The sequence below is a fragment of the Bombus bifarius genome, unplaced genomic scaffold (assembly GCF_011952205.1).
Source record: "Bombus bifarius isolate JDL3187 unplaced genomic scaffold, Bbif_JDL3187 scf7180000007980, whole genome shotgun sequence".
Taxonomy (NCBI): Eukaryota; Metazoa; Arthropoda; class Insecta; order Hymenoptera; family Apidae; genus Bombus; species Bombus bifarius.
This window is the reverse complement of record NW_022884365.1, coordinates 654,570-674,860: the sequence shown is the minus strand read 5'-3', so window position 1 is coordinate 674,860 and position 20,291 is coordinate 654,570.

Sequence of the window (20,291 nt, the reverse complement as noted above, 5' to 3'; positions counted from 1 at the left end):
GTTTATGGGACTGTGCAACCGCCCTCGTAAACTAAGTTGAGTATTAGCGAATGAAACAGTTACACGGTAGATGGTTCCCGATCCACGCAATGTCGTTCGCGTTGTCCATGTTATTTACTGATCAAACAGGTGCAATCGAGACAGATAATACAGTGGAAAATGTACGACTATTCAACTATGTTTGTTCATTGAAAGATTGAAAGTTTGTTATTCGTTGTGTAGAAAATTATGTTAGACCAAATCAATGAATCTTAAAGTTCTGTCATAATTAAGTTACGATTCCTTAGCAAGTCACCTTTACAACTGGCACAAATCGGACGATAACAGTAGGTAATCAAACGATTTTTGCCATTCTTTTATTCTGTTATTCTCTTGTTTTTACATGATGTATTCTTAAATTCTGCTGCATCAGTAACACGCGTCCTGGTTTATTTACGGGTGATTAGCCTCGTCGGTTCCCTTGCGCGCTATTCATCCTTTACGTCGAAGCAACCTCTCGATCGAAAATCCCCTATGCATATCCATCCTCCTCCCGTCTAGTCTGATTGTTCTCCACGCTGATTCACAGTCAATTACGTAGTAGTGCGCGCGCGCGCGCTCTCGATATATTAATAAGTGGAATATAAATACTCGGCGTGTCCGTGTGTACACGCGCGATCCAACGTATAAATAGTTCATGCAACAGCGGTGTACGCGGAATACTAATCAGCTTCTGGTTTACATCACACCACAGTGGCCGTAACGTTGTATACAACGTGTGATTTCACGAGATCCCGTGGCCGATAATTAAGTTCATTAGAATAGCTCGCAAAGTGATTATTATGGCCGTGCCTCGGTTTTAATTAATCCGCTAATAAACGTCGTTATTGTTAGCATTGCCGACGATTATCACTGTGGAAAACGCTCGACTCGCTCGGTTTTCCTGCGCGAGAATCGTTCGCTCGAATCACTTGCTCGAGAGGCAATGGTGGAAGGAAAGGAAACGACGAAGCATGATCGTTAATCTGGAAAAAGTACATAATTGACGTAGACGATGTTATGTTCTGCATGGTGATATTGTCTGAGTCGGCGTGCCAAGTAGTTCTGCAGGTTTATAGGTTACTCTTTGACGCAATGTAGATTTCGTAACTTGTTTCTTACATTTTTATCTGTAAATTTGGAAATATTTGTTTCTGATGCACATTCGTTTATCTTTCGAAATAGTCTTAGCGAAATGGTTTGGACGAAACTACGATGATTTTCAACTTATTCGTCGTTTGTTACGCTTACGCGTTAAACTAAGCCAAGACCTAGTCTCGTTTCGTCGATTTACATCGACTAGATACAAACAACATCCTGTAGGACTCTTTACCCAGCATTTCTCCCAATAATTCATCCCAAAACCCAAGCCCCCGAAAACAAGCGTGTCTCTCGTGAATATTAAGGAATAGAAAATTTAAGAGTGGTCCCTCTGGTTCCTCCCATAAAGAACGATAATCGTGGGGGCCGATGGTCGAAGCGTCGATTAATTAAGGTCCGATACGACGCGCAACGGAATCGGCGTCGATTTCGGTCTTCCCCGGTCCATTCTCCTTGCGTATGATAATCGCGCGTTTGCTTTCTTGTAATTAGAAATTTATGCACTAGTTCGCGGCCGTGTTATTCAAATGTGACACCACGCCATGCTGCCAGCGGCGTGTATCGCGGCATAATAACGCGCGATATTTATGACCGTGTTCGCGGCCGTCATTAATTATCGTTCTAATGGGACGCGGAGGACAACGAGCGCGCGTTACACATCGAAAAATCTCCGCTCCTCCCTTCAAAACGCACAGTTAACCTGCGCTCTGGTGACTTTAACGTAGGTTTCATTTTGTAGGATTGTGCCCGCGGATAAAGTGTCGTGACGTTTTTCGCTACTTTGAGATTAAACTAAGAACGAAGATAGCGAAAAGTCCTTGGGAGTTGCGCTAGGCATCGATTCGATGATGTTTAGTTTTAGTTTCTAGGGTTAGCTTCATTTTCATCGATTTAATTTGTAAAAAATGTGGGTACTACTGAGACCTAGTCAAAGAAATATTTGTGTTACTGTAATTATAGCGATGTTGAAAGCTTGCTATACATGCAAGGAGAATGCTAAGAGGTTACGAACTTACGAAAATTACAAATGTCGTGAAACGCGACTGAAGTGAAACAGTTTGAGCACCTTCTATTTTAGTCTGCTGTTCGTAGCTCGAACGTTCTAATTGAGGATAATAGAATCGACATGGATAATTAATTGGCAACGCGTTTCTACTAGACGATCGTAAAAATTGACGTTGGTTTGATACCGATTACAGCTGATCAATTTATGGACTATTTTCAATTGTATTCCTTGCTGGCAATGTCTACCTTACACGAAGTTAAATCGTTCTGCAACTAGTAACTACCTTTCGTTGTTGAAATTGGACAAGAAAATTAACATCGCTATTGCTAAAAACAGGAGATCCAAGAAAAATTCGGGACGCGATGTCCAACAAAAGATAGAACGATCAACCAATAAATCGTCAGAATGTCGCCATATCTCGGAAAATCGACCCCAAATCTAGTTTCTCATAATGCTGTCAGTACTTACGTAAAAAAATCGAATAGAATAAAATACGACTGTCTTCTAGAAACCAATCAAGACTTCCTCGCAAGCTTTCGCTTGCGGTGCGTCGTTTAATAAAGTTCGATTCGAGATAACGTTTTTCGTTCGGGGCCTGTTGGTGTTAATGACGCGGCGAAAGACAACGGGGGGAGCGAGGGTGGGAAAAAAGGAAGGGAACGCGGACAACCCTATTCCCTTCGACCAGTAACCCCCAGGGCGAACGACTAACTTCTTGACACCGCAGCAATAACGTCAGATAACCATCTTCGTATGCGTGCTACGTGAGCGTTTGTTACGACGCAAGATCGTGCGAGCGAGCTTTTGTTGTGAGCGCTGCGGATTTCATTAGCCCGATTTATAGCGAGTCCGATGGAGCAGACAAGATGGTTTACGGGGTAGTGAGAACGGGTTGTGAATTTTAGAACGATTTGATAGATTCGATTGAAACGTATTTTTTGGATACTGGGGTGTTTGAATTAATTTTAAATTGAGATTTAGTGAACCGTATAGATTTTATATAGATATAATTTATCCAGCCTCTTAGTGGCTATATTTCTACGATTATACTATATTTTTTATGCAGTAGTTGCTTAACAGTAGGATCAATAGGTAATGGTATTACCAAAGTGGAATAAAAGTATTTATGTTGTAACAATGCTGACCTGATTTCAAAATTCTACCGAATCCTTTAATCTTCATATGTCATGAAACGTTGCGGCCTTTGATGATGATGGTATCTCGCTGCGATCCTATGGTTTTCACACGATGGAGAAGGGTACCGAGCCATGCTAGTGAAATGAAGTTCTGTTGGTGATATTTATCTTCTGTTGTAACTACTGCGTTCATTTTTCAACGCGTAATATTGAGAAGTTTGTGGTACAGCTAGCTTATCTTTCTGCGGTTAGTCGAAAGACTAAAAGGCTGGTTTAATAAAACGTGAAATTTGCATCAAGTATCATCGCTTGGATTGCGTTGTAGCCTTCTATGAAATTTGATCTCGTATATTTTATATCGTAAATTACGTTTAAATATTCAAATGTATTTCACAATGCATTTTTCTCTAGATGAACCGATACTGCTATTATTAGACTATAATTGGAATTCGTGATTTCCCCACTGTCCACTCGAAGATTGCACAGGCATATACTTATACGTTTATATTTTTATATTAGTAAATTGGATTTTTAATCGTTGGAAGAAAAGTTTGTAAGTTATTGCTATTATATCATATTTCTTCTAGAATTAGAAATTATATTTTTAACGATTTTAATATTTCTCAAAGATTTTCAAAATTTAGGTAATTAGTAAATTCATTTCGAAAAAAATTAGATCGAACAGACAGGTATCCTTCTCCTGGCATATTTCGTCGCGCTAGAATCCTTCGCCTGCTTAAAAGTGCGAAGAACCACACGGCTAACGAGCCGTGACGTCTCACAGTTCGGACACGCGGCGATACGGTCGTTCGTTCCTCGTATTCTCAAAAGAGATGTGAGGGGAAAGGGAAAAAAGAGGAAAGACACGTTGCAGAACGGGTGAAAAGAGTCGTGATCCGTTTCAAGACACACCCGACCGGGATAATCTGAAACGGGCGGAGATCTGGGCAAGGTGCTACGATTTCGCAGTTGAATCAACCTTTCTATCTGGTCGTCGATAATGCTCCACCTGTGTATCGATTGTTCTAGCCACGCTGCAAACCTCGATCCCTAGTTTCTTCGTGGCTCTTTGTTGTCCATTTTTTTTCTTCCTGGATTCTTTTAACGCTCGTTGTTCCTTATTCTTCCGCTATCGATCGACGGCCAAGAGAGACAGAGAGGGAAACAGTGTCTTCGAGATCCGGTCGACCTTTCTCCCGTTCCCACGCGTGAAATCAGGACAAGGAATGGACGATTTCTTCGTGTAAACCACGGATGCATTGTCCGGCGATAGCTGTGGATGAAAATCACTCGCAGCAACGCACTTGGTACGGTTGATCGCCGATTGATATCGGCCAGATCGTTGTCGAACGACGCGATACGAATAGCAAGACAATTTACGTTGTTATAGTTTTCTTCTCGGTGAAAAAGAGGACTTTGACAGAAGATACGATGACGAATATGGTTCTGATACTCTTTCAGATGTAAGTTGGTTAGAAGTGTAGCGGCACATGAGCTAGAGGACAATTCAAATCATGTTGTTTTGCCTCGGAGTATCAATATCGTTAGGAAACACGTAATGTAATAATACAATACAATAATAATAATAATGTAATAAACAATGTCGCCACTACGTGCAACTGACGAGTAAAGACGAGGACGTGATCGTAAGCGAAATAGGAATCTACGAGTATTTACGAGTACCTATCGAACACTTATCAAGTATTTATCAGCGATCTTATTTTGCGACTTATACACTGCACGAGCGTCTCAGCGAATATTGTCTGTATATTGATTTATTTAATTATTTTTAAACACACTTGACGGTTTCAACTACGAGCAATCTCGTCTAATAAATCTCACGACCAACCATCCTCTACACAAGTCCTCTACAAATTGGTGGCCGCGACGTGAGTTGAACACGACTAAACGATCCATTGGAGAAGTTACTTTTGTAAATTAAAGATTTTGTAAATTAAAGTTATGATGTAATTATAAGTTGGAGGAGAGACGCAGATACATAAAAACAAGCAGAAGAAGAAACAGCCGGAGCTTCGGACGAAAGAAGAAACGATACTCTATTGGAAGTTTGGCAGAACGTTGCAGATAATAAAGGGTAGAAAAAACGTAACAAGGATAAATCCTTAAAAAATCAAAACGTTATTGCAAGTTGGGAGAACAACGCAGACGGGCAAAAAAAATAGCGGTGGAACGAAAAACGGAAAACAAGAGCTGAAAGGAAGGAAAAAAAGGAACGATACATTATTGCAAGTTGGCAGGACAGCGCTGACGAGGAGAGCTCGCGCGGAGCGAAGAGCGGCCGAAGAAGGAGATCCGTATCTTCACGCTGCGTGGCCGCGTTGCCAGAGATGGAACGCCGACAGCTTGACAAATTGCTCCCCCCGTTCGCGTTTTCGCTAAAATCAATCACCCCGCCGTTACCGTGTCACCTTTGCACTCTCGCTACACCGGTAATTGCCAGATTCTCAGCTAATTACGCTCCATTGCCGCGACGGACGTAGCCGCGCACAATGCAGCCCCGATTACGTTTCTCTCTGACTGTCAGCTCAGCACCGATAACCTCCGTCACGAGGATCACTCCGAGATCCTTGTTGTTCTTCCTGTGAACGATGCTTTTTTAAATAGTTACGTTTAGCTGGCGTACCTGGAACGTGGGAAATATCAGAGTTCGACTATAGGAAAGGAAAATAGAGATTATTGAAGTTGCACGTGCTTTTTTGGGGATAGAATGTCCAGAGATATTTTAACTAGGAAATGGAAAAGTATAGTACGTAATACGTCAGCGTTAATATTTCGGAGCGGAAACAGAAACGAAAAATGGTAGAAATAATCTACGAAGAACGAGCATAGAATATCGTGTCATCGAATTGCAACGTAACTATATGTTGTAAAGAAGAGAGTATGTCACAAAGATGGCTAACATTTCGAAATATAAAAGACCACCTGTGTGATTTAAGTTCCTTACAAGATCTTTCGAAGATTTAGCGAGATAGGATGAATAAAAATGAAGCAGTGGTCGATAAAAACGCAGTTTCTTCCCAGTTATAAGCTATACTCGAAGATGAAACCAATATTGCACACCTGTCTACCGTGACCACTAAGCAACAATTTATCATCTGTGATGCACGTGCATCGGTTGTTACGACTGTTTGGCTTGAAACGGCTAATCGAAAACTGCCATTGGCAATTAAGGGAAAGGCTGTAAAATCTATCAAGGTGCGCAACTTCCGTATATTGATATAAATGAAACATCTATCGAAACAGTTGTCGTTCCTTTTTTCTTTCTTCCAATTAATTTTACCTAAGATATCGTATTCTCTACAACACATTATTACTTCAATTTACAAATAATCTACCATCTATCAAACTCGCCATCCATTTAGAAAGTACCTTTGCCACATACTTAACAAATCTTGCTGACCAATTCCACGGTCTGCTTTCGTTACAAAATTTCCTGCAGTCACTCCAAAGACCAAATCGATCGAGGAACTGGCCAGCATTGGCCATTGTCTTCCTCGAAAGTGGCAACGATAGCGTCGCTGCCCGTTGAAATTAATTACGGAACTGCAGCCAGTTTCGAAAGAAGTTGCTCGCGAGGCGATCATTCTCGTCGAGGATGTTGCTGACGCATCGTGTATCGGCGGCAGCGGCGAAGATCTCTCGTCGCGGTGAGAGTGCCGGGGGCCAGGGAGAAATCGGGACTCGGGGTTCTAATAAAAAGATATAGGAAGACGATAATGCAGTCCCCAGAAGGTCCTTCGGAGGCACAATGGGACGTATCATGACTGGATGATACGGCCATTTCTGTCAATGGCTACCCAAGGCCTTGATGCTGTGCCCTAAGGTCTTTATATACATATGTATATCCATTCGAGTGTTTCTTCCTCTCTTTCTCGTTTTCCCTTTCTACCTCTAATTCTTTTTCGTTTGATCGCAGCTCTCGGTTTATCTAGTGAATAGGTGTTGTTGTAAATGTCTTTTCGTAAAATGCTACAAAAATCTTCGCAAATGTGTCGAAGCAATGCTTGATACTAATCGTAACTTTATGACATGTATTTATGGATTTTCGATACTTTGATTCGATCCATGATGTACGTTCAAATGGAAATTGTATCGTATCTTCGAGAACAACAGTCGGAAAAAGTTCCAAGAATCTTTCAAAGAGAAAACAATGTCAAAGTTACAAACACATAGGAGGAGATGTAACGCAACTGAATCTTGACCGAGGAACGATCCTGCCATGCGATCCCCCAGAGAGGCCGGTGACAAGGGAACAAAAGACTGACCGGCAGGCTTTTGCGGGTAACGCAGTGTTTTCCAAAATTCGAAGCGGCACGCAGCAATTTTCCTAAGCGCCTCGGGGGCCCTTTCAGACCGAGTCACCCGCTGGCGATGCCGCGCGGCGCCCATGTTTACCATTTTCAGCCCTGAAACCCGAAGGATCCTGATAATTTCGATAATTCCATTGTCATCTCCGTTCTTTCGTATCGCGCACGAAGAAGCACGAAAAGGGGAATGCATCAAGCAGAAATTTGACCTATACCTTTTTAAGAAAACTGCGATTTTACTGGTGAAATGGCGCCTGTGAGCTCGACCCATGAAATGGACACTGCAAGACGAATTTCAGACTCTTTATTTAGAAAATTCCTTCCGATTATTAGTCTGCTATTTCAACAAAATTGTAACTAAACAGTACAAAGCGTAGGCTGGCTTTCAAATCAAATATCATTTATCGATAATGGGTTGAACATTCTACGACCCATCTTGACCTCATAAAACATCCAACCGTTCACAGAAAATACATTAATAGCGACAAAGCATGCAACAGCGCTGTTCTTAAACCACCTATCTAAAAGCATCGCGTCTATTTTACAAAATACGTTTGCGCGAACCTTCGTGTCGTCGAGGAACGTCTCTATACCTGCAAGACTCTCTTCTGCCCTCGAGGAACAGTTGCTAGCAACATCGGTCGAGTCGAATTTACCACGGGAAAAGTGAAACGTGTTTCAAGTTTTTCCCATGGCGGTCGCACGTGAATCGAACGCGATAACGCGAGATATAGCTGGATGGCACGCGATCGCGGCAAATTGATACGGCCGAATAATAACTTTATCTGGCGTACTGATGGCCACCTTGAATGGACCGATCAATTCGCCTAACGTCTTTTTAACCCAATTAATTAGCGGACCGCTGCGGCTAATGCGAAATACTTGTAGTTGACCGGCAGTGACGTCACCGGCGCGTCATCCGTCCAGCGCACCCCCCGCTCGGTACGACGCCCCTCGCTTCCGCCCCTCTAATAGAAATTAATCGCACGCCATGTCGATACGCACGTTCGATCGATTCGACCTTCCGGAAACCGCGACGTTTGGTCAGACTGATGAGCGATCGGTTATCTAATGTTCGTCATTTAAGAAGCAAAGAGATAGAATAAAGCATATTTCAACCAGACTTAAACATGACTACATAGAGATTTACGAAGCTAAAGTTTTAAGAAAGGAAAGCAAAGAATTTAAAAGCAAGATTTGACAATATACGGTACCCTTCTTACTTGTTACCTTTACTCTTTCCGAGTTAACTGTTATGGGTTAACGGTCCGGTTGCTAATGCTTTGTTTCTATTCCCTCAAAACCAATTCTTTTTCGAATACATACCTGTTCGTTTTCTCCCCAATTCATTTCGAAATTAATGAATCATTTAAGAGTTATAAATTAACTGGTTGTTACTGGCAATTGTCCTCCGCTTACTACCTACTGCTATACATCTACGGTAACAAAGCCCACCATGAAAAATTCGCACCTGAAAGGAATCACAGCCACCGTTCTTAAAATCCGATCCGACCGTCTGCTGTTCTTACCAGCCGAATCCATTCGAGAAATCAGCGATGTTTAGAGTGGAAACAAATTTATCCTCGAAATTTTTCAGCCTATGCAAACAGCCACGGAGGCCATGACGTGTTCAGTAACATTGTACCTGTTCGGTCCCTTCGAATCAGCTCGATTCGTCTCCAACAGGTAACGAGGGATTGGCTTCTGTTTTTGCTAGGCTGCGCTGGAACACCAAGTGAATCCGTTTAGCGTTTCGGCTAATCCAGGTCGCGATGAATCGAGAAATCTGGAAGAAAAATCGACGGAGACGCTTGGGCGACGTTGACGGCGGCCGGTTTCCAGACAATTTCAGTCGAACGAACGACGAAGTTAAACCTATTATTATCGTGTCCCGTCCCCCGTAGTGAAAATGTCAAACGGGCATCGTGCATCGGTGATTCGTCGACCGAGGGCCTTGCTGTAGCGGTCACATCAAAGACCGGAGCCCAACGTTCTCGCGAACGTCACGCGACAGGACACGTCGAGGGCCTGTCGACCTGTCGCTTGTCTCAACTATTTTATCCCTCTTGTATCTCTAATTGTTCTCCTCGCGTGTTCACCGATCGAACGCGTAGTACCGACCATCGCAGTTTGGACGCGACGATTTTTGAAAGTCGAATTGAGACGCTCTCGAAGAAAGGAATCGATGTTCGAGGAGGTTGGTGGAAGTGGATCGAAGAGAGGTAGTTGATGTTTTACGGTTTACGTGGATTTGTCGAAGATTTGCTATACAATTAGGTAATTTATTCAAATACTCGAATGTTCAGTGTCTCCGGTGTGATTGATTAAACCTAATCTTTTTAACGAGCCTTCTTCATATAATGTTTTATGACAACATATCCATCTTGTTTTTTGACGATTCTAGATTCTAGATAACGACTTCATAAACGACACCGTTAACATTTTTTCAAACATGTCATATTTGTATTCTCGATATATGTTCGAAATCGCTGGTGGACGTTTAACATTTCAATTCGTCCGTAGAACGCGCTGGTGGGACGATTGGACGACACTGTTGACCTTTAAACGTATCATTAGATTCCTTCCAACTGTCAATCATTTCTCGAGTTGCCCACCGTCCAATCACATTCTCCCTTCTCTCTAGAAGTCTGACACCTGTCGTCGCGTCGAGAACACCATTCTCTGGCCAACAATAAACCGCATCCAAGAACAATCCAAGCCTTTCTATGAATCCGCGAAAGATAAGAACAAAAGACGTAACATCGAAAACGAGTATCTCGCTTGAAACGCAAACTGTCCAGGGACGATCGTCATCAGTCAAAAAACGGGGCGAACTCCTATCGACTAGTGTGCAACCGCCATCGAATAGCCAGCGATCTAACGACCAAAGAGGAATCGCCGTCCACGCGAGACAAAGAGGCCACTGAGTGAGCGAAAAGAAGCAGAGGGGAAGCCGATGATCGAGAAAACGAATTAGGGAGAGGAGAAAAGGCGGAGGACCAGCGGAGAGCCATCGACAGGGACGAAACCGATAAAATCCAGCAGAGCAGAGAGTCTGAAAGACCGGCAGAAACATCAATCGTTGACTCATCCCATTTGGATCACAAAAGTACGTCGAATTGGGTCGTCTGGTGTCGGGTATAGGTCCCAGGGTATAAGGGGCCCAAACTCATCCGACGAACAATTATTTTGCGGCTCCTTCTCCTCCAGTTCTTTCTCTCTCTCTCTCTCTCTCGCTCGCCCGATCACGCTTCACCATGTTTCGTCTTTCACGCACAAACACTCTCCTTTCTCTCGAGTTCAGTTCGTTCTTTGCTTCGGGACAGAATGTATATCCCGCGGTGCGACGTCCACCGACGCGCTGCAAGACAAATGGCTCCGTGTCGGCGGCCACATTACGTTTCAAAACTGGCCTAATCGTCGGCTTTCCGGATGAGAAACGGTCTCGATATAGTACGTATAGCCAGCATATACATACCTGCACCCTCTGACCAGCACCAACGTGCGCGCATCCGTGCATTATCTCTTCTGCAATGTCGAGACGATTCTCGCGAAGCGATGCTAAAATAAACTAAACACCTCTTACTATGACGTCGAATCACGTTGCGCGATTTCCAATCATCGCTAGTACCAAACCAACTTCGAGCCGTATTTTTATTTTAGGAGCGAAATAAGTCAGTATCAGAAATCTATATCGCAACGTATAAATACAATTTCCCTATGACCGGTGCGATAAAAAAGAGAAAACAGAAGCCATTGTGTCAGACGCAGCTGACATGCAGCGTTACTACAAAAAAAAAAAGAAGAAAGATCAAGCCTTTTTCGTTACTCTATCTTCATCCTCTATATAAACAACCGTGTTTTTGAAGAATTTTCGAAATTCGTCGAATTCGAGCACCTGTCGAGTATTTTCGCGGGATTTTCGAGCGCAACGAGCAAAGCTAATCTTTCTGGAGGGTAACCGGAAATCGAACCGCGATTCGTAAAACACACGCATGGGCTCGTGTAAAAAACGAAGGCGCGAGAAAAAAAGCGATCGCAGCGCGCAGCTCCACAGGGACCGCGTGGATTCGCTATTCCGTTTGATTCGTGAATAAAAAAAAGGGGAAAATCGAAAACGAAAACAAAAAGAAATCGAGTACGTCCGTCACGATTGAGGACGATAGGTAGAGAGAGTATGCGGAAAGAAATTGCGTCGTTCGCTATAATCACGTGATTTGCAATTATTGCATAAAAAATGTTCGCACAGTTATTTCACGATTTTAATAGCAAAAATGACCGAATGTCGTATTATGTGGATCGTGGACTTTCAGCTTTGGATACGGATCGACGGGTGAAATTTCTAAAACTAACGGAGTGTCGGACGACGCATGTACAGGGCTCTGTTCATGGGGCGTGACGCGTTTCCACGAGGCTTCATTGTCCTCGCTATTCATCCGCTGAGAATACACTATAGAAGGTAACGATGGAACAAGGAAAGGGATATTTGCGTGAGGTATCGTTGGCGTAACTAAAGGCTACCGAATAGAAGACCTGTCTCGAGCTCCCCCATGACGTATGAAAGTAACTAGGTGACAAATTCCGAGTGACGGGGAACGAATTCTTGAATCTCTCTGCTTGTCTCTTTGCTGTTTCTAGTTGCAGTTGCGTTTAGGGAAAAGGCTTACGGATGGACGTTTGTTTCGAAGAATCGGTAGTTGAAAGTAGAATCTTTGTTGTAGAAGTGCCGAGAAAAATATCTGTCGATGCAGAATCTTTGTATCATTTCCATTGGCAGATTTTTCTCATTTAACAAGTAGATTTTGTTTTGAAGTTTGATTATTTAACGATCTATCGACTAGTTTTTCCTACGAACAAATGATTCGTTAACACAAGATGTATTCGGAAAATGACGGAAAAATTGATCCCTTCCTTTGAATTACGTACTTGAAATCGTAAATTGTAAAATATATCGATATCAACAAATAATCACAAACATGATATCTTACACAATTCTAGCGATCACGAAACACCACGACTTAACTCCATCGGTGTAACTGAAGCAGGAAGAGGAAACTTTTTGATATCGCATCTTCAGAAATCATCGACGAACGACGGAAAAGAAAAGGAAGGAAACATAGTAGAAAATAAAGAATCAGAGAAGAAATCCATGCGAATTTCGAACGTTTTACCGAAATTGAATTTCTCGGCCGTCTCATTGTCTCAGGCTTTCCGGTTGTTCTCGCCGCTTTATGTGCCACCCTCCCGGGACTTCCGTCCATTGTCCCTGGTACCTGTCAACAGCTCGGTCACGCCACGTTTCTGTAAGAATCTGCGTTTCCACAGGGGTTATCGTGCAGTTTTAGACAATGCCAGGGCACCTGCCGTCCATTGACATTCGCGGCTTCAACTTCAAGGGATGCCGCTCTACGGACAACGAGAAAGAAGCCGCTAATTATCAAAACTATCATTTGTTACCAGACCGGGGGGCTGCACGCTTTCTCGGCATGGGGCTACGCCTCATCGTTAACTCCCTCTTGCGTGAAATGCCCTTTTTACTCGCTATTTCCCCTAGTTCTCCCAACTGAATCCCATTCTTTTCCTTTCGAGTTCTCGCGATCGGTTTCGAATTGCTTTTAGATGATTTTCTGTGCAAGTAGCGAGAATTCAATTCCTACCATAAGCAGCGATCATAAAATTAATCATCATTTACAGTTTACGCCACGAAAATCATTTCGAAGTCCAGATGCATGTCAGAGAGAATGTCACGCGTCGTCTCCGCTCGACCAGTCTTGGTTGCCATTCAACGATCACTGAAGGCAACAGGTCGCGGTCATCGATGATGTAACCTGTTTCAGCGACTGTCGCCTTAACATCTTATTCCCCGTTCAAACAAGCAAAACGAAACGAGAAAAAAGACGAGAAAGAACTCCTCTAACACTCTGTCAAAAATTCCCACGTGGCCTCGTTTTGGTACACACGTCGTTGTGTGAAACGACCCGGAGGGCGTCGTGCAGCACGCAACCACGTGCAAATATCGATTAGTCCATCGTGGGAGGACGATCGAGCTTGTCGATCGATCCCAGGGAATGTGTCAGGTCTGACTACCGGCCCTTACGTAATCTCCGTCGTTTCGTTTCAACGGATCATTGCGAAACATCGTCTTCGCGCAGGAGACGTGTCACGAGGGGACACAATATGGACTCTGAACAAACGGAGATCCATCGACCCTTTTTCTCCGATTAACAACTGAGGTTACAGTTTTGGGGAACGCGTGAAAACTTCGTCGTTCTTACGAGTTTGTTGCGAGTGTTAATAATAAACTATTTGTTTGGAATTTCTTTGATTTTGAATACCAATAGTTAGTCTTGTTCGAATCGAGTAAAATGATAGTTGGTCTATTGTTCCGTCAAGGATTTTGATATATCGACGTGTCAAATTTAAATTCCACAAGGCAGCCCGATAAAAATTAAAATATACCGATATAATATACCGACCTCAGACGATCGTCTTGCAAGAAGATCTCGACCTCGGATGGGTTAATTGCACGGCTACGGCACGGACTTCGCTGGAAGACGTCCTCGATCGTTCAGCGGATATCGGATCGAGAACGATTCCACGAGGCTTCTTTTTGACAGGGGGCCGTCGCTTCATCTAGAGACGAAGTCCTGTTTACGTTTCTTCGAGGTCGCAGATTCCATTTTTAGAAGCTTCGATTCGGCTGTCGCGTGTAGGACGCGATGTTGTTGTGTGGCTTCTGCGTTTTGTAGGTCGTTGCCTGGTTGATTTGGATGAGCTTGTACAGATTTTATGAAGTTTCGTGGAGAGTAGAATGGTAAGAGGTGAATGTGATCTTTTGAATCGAAATAAAAATCCATCTTTTATTCTACTTTTATCGCAAATTGATTAACCTGTAGTTCTCTGTTGCCATTTATGGGATGTAAAAGGAGTTTGATTTAGGCAGAATCGTTCGAAGTAAAAAACTAACTGTTATTGTTAAAACAAAAGCCGGTAATACTATATTAAGGACTGATTCAACGGAATAAAACATACGAGATAACAGATCGCACTATGATCACATATACCAACACCGTGTTTCCGCCAAGTTTTCCTCATCGTATCCCGACATCAAACCAAAGAACATTCTTGTCCATTCAATGCAAATTTCAATCGAAATAAACACGCCGTCAATAATATACGTGAAATGGACAATCAGTGGATCGTTCAAAAGTTCTAGGCAACCATTAACTACTTATTAAACCAATGACAAAGAGCAAAAAAGCTACGCTATAAGCTACATTGTAACACGTGTCTCGTATACAAAGAAGCTAATAACCGCGATCAAATTCAAGTTATCGCTTGTTCGTATCGTCTGGTTCGCATAATGTCACTTAGGCAGCCGGATGAAACACGAACACGACGATATCGTATGTTTGTGGCTCTTTTTTTTTTCTTTTGAGGCCGATAGAAGGTGACGTGCCTGCCTGTTTGTCCCAGGAAGTCGACGAGGATTGCGCAAGCGCCATCCTTGTAATGTGTCTAACAACATAATGAGTGATTTCTTGCTTACTTTGTACGAACGATGTAATGGCACCGGGAGACGTCCAACATCGAACTGAAATTGCCTGTTACAGCGCGTTCGTTAGGCGACGATAATAACGGAATGCGTTTAAATGCCGGTTCGGTAAGGTTACGATAGTACGTCTCTTTCTGTTTGCGCTTACTACGCGATAGAAAAGGATTCGCCTACGTGAGAATCTTTCAATGGGTTGGATTTATGGTTCCGTGCCGTTCGATGGTTAAGTTAAGGATTAAAGCACGACTCGGCGATATTTCAAAGTTTTGAGAAATTAGTTTCATATCTTTGGAATATTTAAAGATTGTACGAGGATACGCAAAATGTCGACATTAATTTTTACATAAGTTTAAAATGTTATTTATGATACAAAGTTGCCGTGTATTCTAAACAGACTGTACTTGCAGTAAAGTTTCCATTACTTTCATAATTCAAATATACCTATAGATACTCGGTTAATCTCTTCATCGATAACTGCAGTCATATTTACTGAAAGATACAAGGAGGCCTCTATGTTCCTTGAATCAGGTCATCTGCTTCGAGATTGACAGAGGACAGTCATCAAGCTTCAAAACATCTAACGCAGCTCTTCATAAAACACATTTCTAATTACCCTTCGGCAGTCTGCAACCGCATTCGCTTAATCACAAAGAACATCTAACGTCTGCTTTCCCTCCGAGTATTCGTCAACAATTCACCAATCAAAACGTATAATCCTCGACTCCATTTCGATTAACCCGAGCCTCGCCGAACGACACCATACCCAGCCCAAAACTTTCATCCCCGACTACTCAAGAACGCTTCCATCCTCCTGCAAACCTTCGATTCCCATAACAATTCCATTACTCCACCTCGATCGTCCCGCCAACAACCCTTCGCCCCCCGAAATCAATCAAAAACCATCCCCTCGATCGCAAAGTTCGGAAATCACACGAAATTATCTCATAACGTTTCCAAAATCTGTCACCGTTTCGTCCAACGACCAGAACGCGTATGGAAGAAGACCATCTTTCCTAATCAGTGACAACGCTCGATTGCCGCGATATATCGCTACGGATAAAGGAAGAATCATCGTCGCGGCAGCAACGCGAGCACAGTTTGTACAGCACTGTAAACAGTCGGCTGGCGAGGTTACAGGGCGCGAGTAAATGGTATGTAAACCATGGCGAGCTCACCCTTGGCCCGGCCATCCCTCCTCGCACTCCGCAAACTCCATTAAAACATTATCCACGTGCCGATGCGCTCGGAAAATCAGACGCGACCATCCTGCCTTCGTGGCGTATTGATATTACGTCCCGGCATCATCGCGTCCCGGTAGCGCGCGCGCGCGCTCCTCTTCTCACATATGTATACCTACGACCATCGGTTATGTATGCATGCACTCGAATCTCCATTTCGTGGCTGCCTACCTCCATGATCGAACGCCCCTGTCGACCGGGTTTTCAGTTTTTTTTCCCCGTTTTCCTTTTTCTCTTTTTTCCTATCTCCTTTTTTTTCCTCCTCCCCCCGGTTTTGTTTTGGCTTTTTGTTTTAGAGGTCAAAAAGCTTGCGCACGCGTGAGTATATAGGGATTGTTGTTTTCGGAAAACGTGCCGTGTTTGGGAGGATGAGGACTTTTAGTTTGCTTGTTGTTTCGATGATCTCTCTGTATGTAGAATTATTTTTCTCTACCTTTTTTCCTTCCTTTTTTCCTTTTTTATTTATTTTTAAACGCTGTATTGGGAATATTTTGGGTAACGGGAAAATGTCTGTGGGAATTTGGGTCGATGAATGTAAAGTACGTGGTAATTGGTTTGTAACAGCGACGTGCTCTACATTGGTTAACAGTTTGTAAGATAGTCGTAGTTCTTTTATTGCAACGTAAATATAATTTACGTACAACTGTTTGATACGCGATACGAATGAAGTACAAGATAAATGGATATAATTAAATGGCAATTGCTATTAATACGACGAAACCTACTGTAACAAAATACTGTAACAAAATAAAACGAACGTTTGACAGAATGTAAATCAAGAATAGATATGAATCTAGATAAAAGGCAAAATATTGATTTTATTAATTAAGGATCAGAAGAATATCAAGGTCCGATGAACCGTTGAAAAATTCATAAATAAAACAACGATTCAACGATAAATGTCACGAAAATATGTGGAACGGGTTTAAACTGCAACGTAAACAGTGTCTTTTGTGAAACGCGTCGATACGCGAAAGCAAAAATAATAGCGAAACGGAAATCCCATGAAATTCGACGGACGAACCGTGCGCATGTCTCGCAAAAACGCGTTCCGTGCCGCAAACCTGGATAACACGCGGTCGACATCGCGCCACCACCCTTCCGTTGACGTTCGTTCGTTGGAAAATTCGTTGTCGCTGGCAAAAACCACCGGCCTGATCCGCGAAAAGAGGAAAAATATAACAACAACGCGATGTCGACGGAAAACGGATCGAGGGTTCGATGAAACGCTTCGGTGAAATGTTTTCTGCTTTCGCTCGATGTCGTACGTTCGTCCTTTTTCACTGATATTTATCGAGATGACCATCAAAGGTAGAAGATCTGCAATATACCTACCTGGTTCAAAGTGAAATTTTTTAATTTATGATTATATCGTTTAGTGCTATATAAAATAACGATATTGCTAATAACATGTTATATAAATTTCAACGCCTAATTTAATTTGCCAATAAGTACGTAATCAATTTAACGCGTAAAGATTACGTGGGTCAGACTCGTTATATCGATCCAGAATATTAAGGAACTTCCTTCTTTACGTCTTCGTTATTATAGGATGGGAATGTTGATGGATGTCGGGTTATATATGAGAAATGTGTGTGGTGAATGTAACAGCTTCCCTTGAGAACGCGTTGATTTTTCTGTATCTATATATATGTATGGTTAGAAGGCATAGAAGGGGACAGAACATGGAGCTCCATCTGTCGACGGCACTGACTTAGTCTAGCAAGATTGAAGAAGTCTTTGCCTCTTTCAAAGACCCACGTCCCTGGCTATTCTCATGGGGAGCCCATAAGAAGTATCTATAACGTTTCTGGTCACGTGGAAAATGCTTGCCTTGGAATATAGAAACGTGGTAGAAAAAGTGTTACATAAATTACGTTGTTTAGAGATGAAACAATTAATTAAAAGGAGAGAATAAAAAAATCTTTCGTGTTATCGTTATTTAATAAGAAGTTGGTTAAACGTACAAGGCATTGTTAGTTTACCATAACAAGAACCGTCGTTGGTTTACATTCCTGTCATTTACATTTTACATTAGATATATGAATGTTAAGATACACATATTACCACATATTACCTCATTTTACGATATCTTTAACAAGTTAGAAAAGGCTGCAAAGTAATTCTCAGGGAATTAAGATTCCATACAAACGTTTCCATGATCATCCTCCCCTTCGTATACGATAGACACATACTTCTTTCCTCCTCTGTTATTTCCCATTTCGATAAGAACAAGCAATAGAGCGAGTTTACAACTTTTGTATTTATATTTCCATGGCTTCTTCCGGTTTAAGCCGCGTCTTCGATCCTGAAAAATTAAGATAAGTTTTCTATTAACGAATTACGAATTTCATTAAAAATTGCAATACGATAAATACTTCAAATATGTTTTATTACTAACAATATTATTACTAACGACCGTGTCTCGAATTTGACTAAACAACCAATTACCTCTTGCTGCGAACTCCAATCCCAGTGCTCATCCGAAACACTCAAAGTTCTTGGAAAACGAGCAAACGAGCCCGTCAACCCATCCCCTGGCTATTCCCGCCTCTTACCCTTCCAGGATAACAAAGACCCCCGTATTCATCAACCCTGAGAAAGCCCCTTCTAAAAACTCTAAAGCACCCGAGCAACTCGGACCAATCATGCAGCCTCGATCGTTCCAGAAACGATCTGGCTTTCCGCCGCGCGAGATCCCTGACTCGTCTAGGTGGCGAGATCGTCATCGCGGTTTAATTAAATCGAAAATCGGATAGTCATTAATGACAAGTGGCGCCCGATCGCGATGACTGGGTGGTTTCTATTGATCCCCAGGTGGGACCGTGGCGAGGCGAGCGTCCGCTCGTCATGGGGCCCGATATGCCACGATATGGCACCTACAGCGACCAGCGACAATCATGGCCGGCGTCATCCCATGACGCAACCACGCCGCACTTTCTCAATATTATCGACTTCGACAAAAAGGACAAGCGTTATGGATCCTCCCATAATCACCATCGCTTTCCCATCGTGCATTGTGCACGACAATGGGGGATTATCTCGCATTTCGGCAACTAATCGCTCGGTGTTAAGTTTAAACCGACTCTAAGATGAGTATTAGAGTGGAAAATACTGCGTTACATTGCCTTAACGCTTCGCGAATTTCATTTTCATGTGAATTTTCGAACAGTTAGGTTTACCGCAATTTTTGTTTTTACCTTGGTACATCTTTCGCGAATTAGCGAAATTTTACTAATTACAGTCGTTTTTATTACGTTTGAAGTATCGGAAATGACCTATCACTTTGCCTTAAAAAGTAGGTATCATACTCGTGTCTGTCAAAAGTAACGTCAAGACGTCACAGTTTACCATGCGCCCTTCTCAAAGCACCGCTTTTACTCTCATTCACCGTACTTTCATATCATTTACAAGTAATCGATCCCAGATGCTATCGTCGGTATACATCTGCTGCAATTAGAAGAATCAAAGAAGGTGGTCAAATCGGAGCTCTGATCTTCGAGACAACCATATGTTCCTCGCGTTACATAACTCACGAAACCTAACTACTCTCCATTAAAAGTGCACCATTCGTCTCATAACCTTCTTCTCCGAGATCTTCGCGTTCATCGTCTCGTCATTAAAAAGAAAAAAAAAAAAAGAAGACAAAACGTCACGCATCAATCTTTCGTATTATCCGATAAACATCCGCCAGCCTATAAATCGTAAATCGTTCGACCATATCGATCAAGACAGAGATAGAAGCAGACGGAGAAGAGGTGGATTGACGCGTACCTTTTCGATTAATGTTTTCGTCGTACGCGAAACCCGACAACGATACCATCGGGAGAGGCGGTATGTTTTACGTGTATGATTGTATGTGCGTCTGCGTGGTAAGAAGGTCCATAAACTTTCGTGTCCCGAGATAGG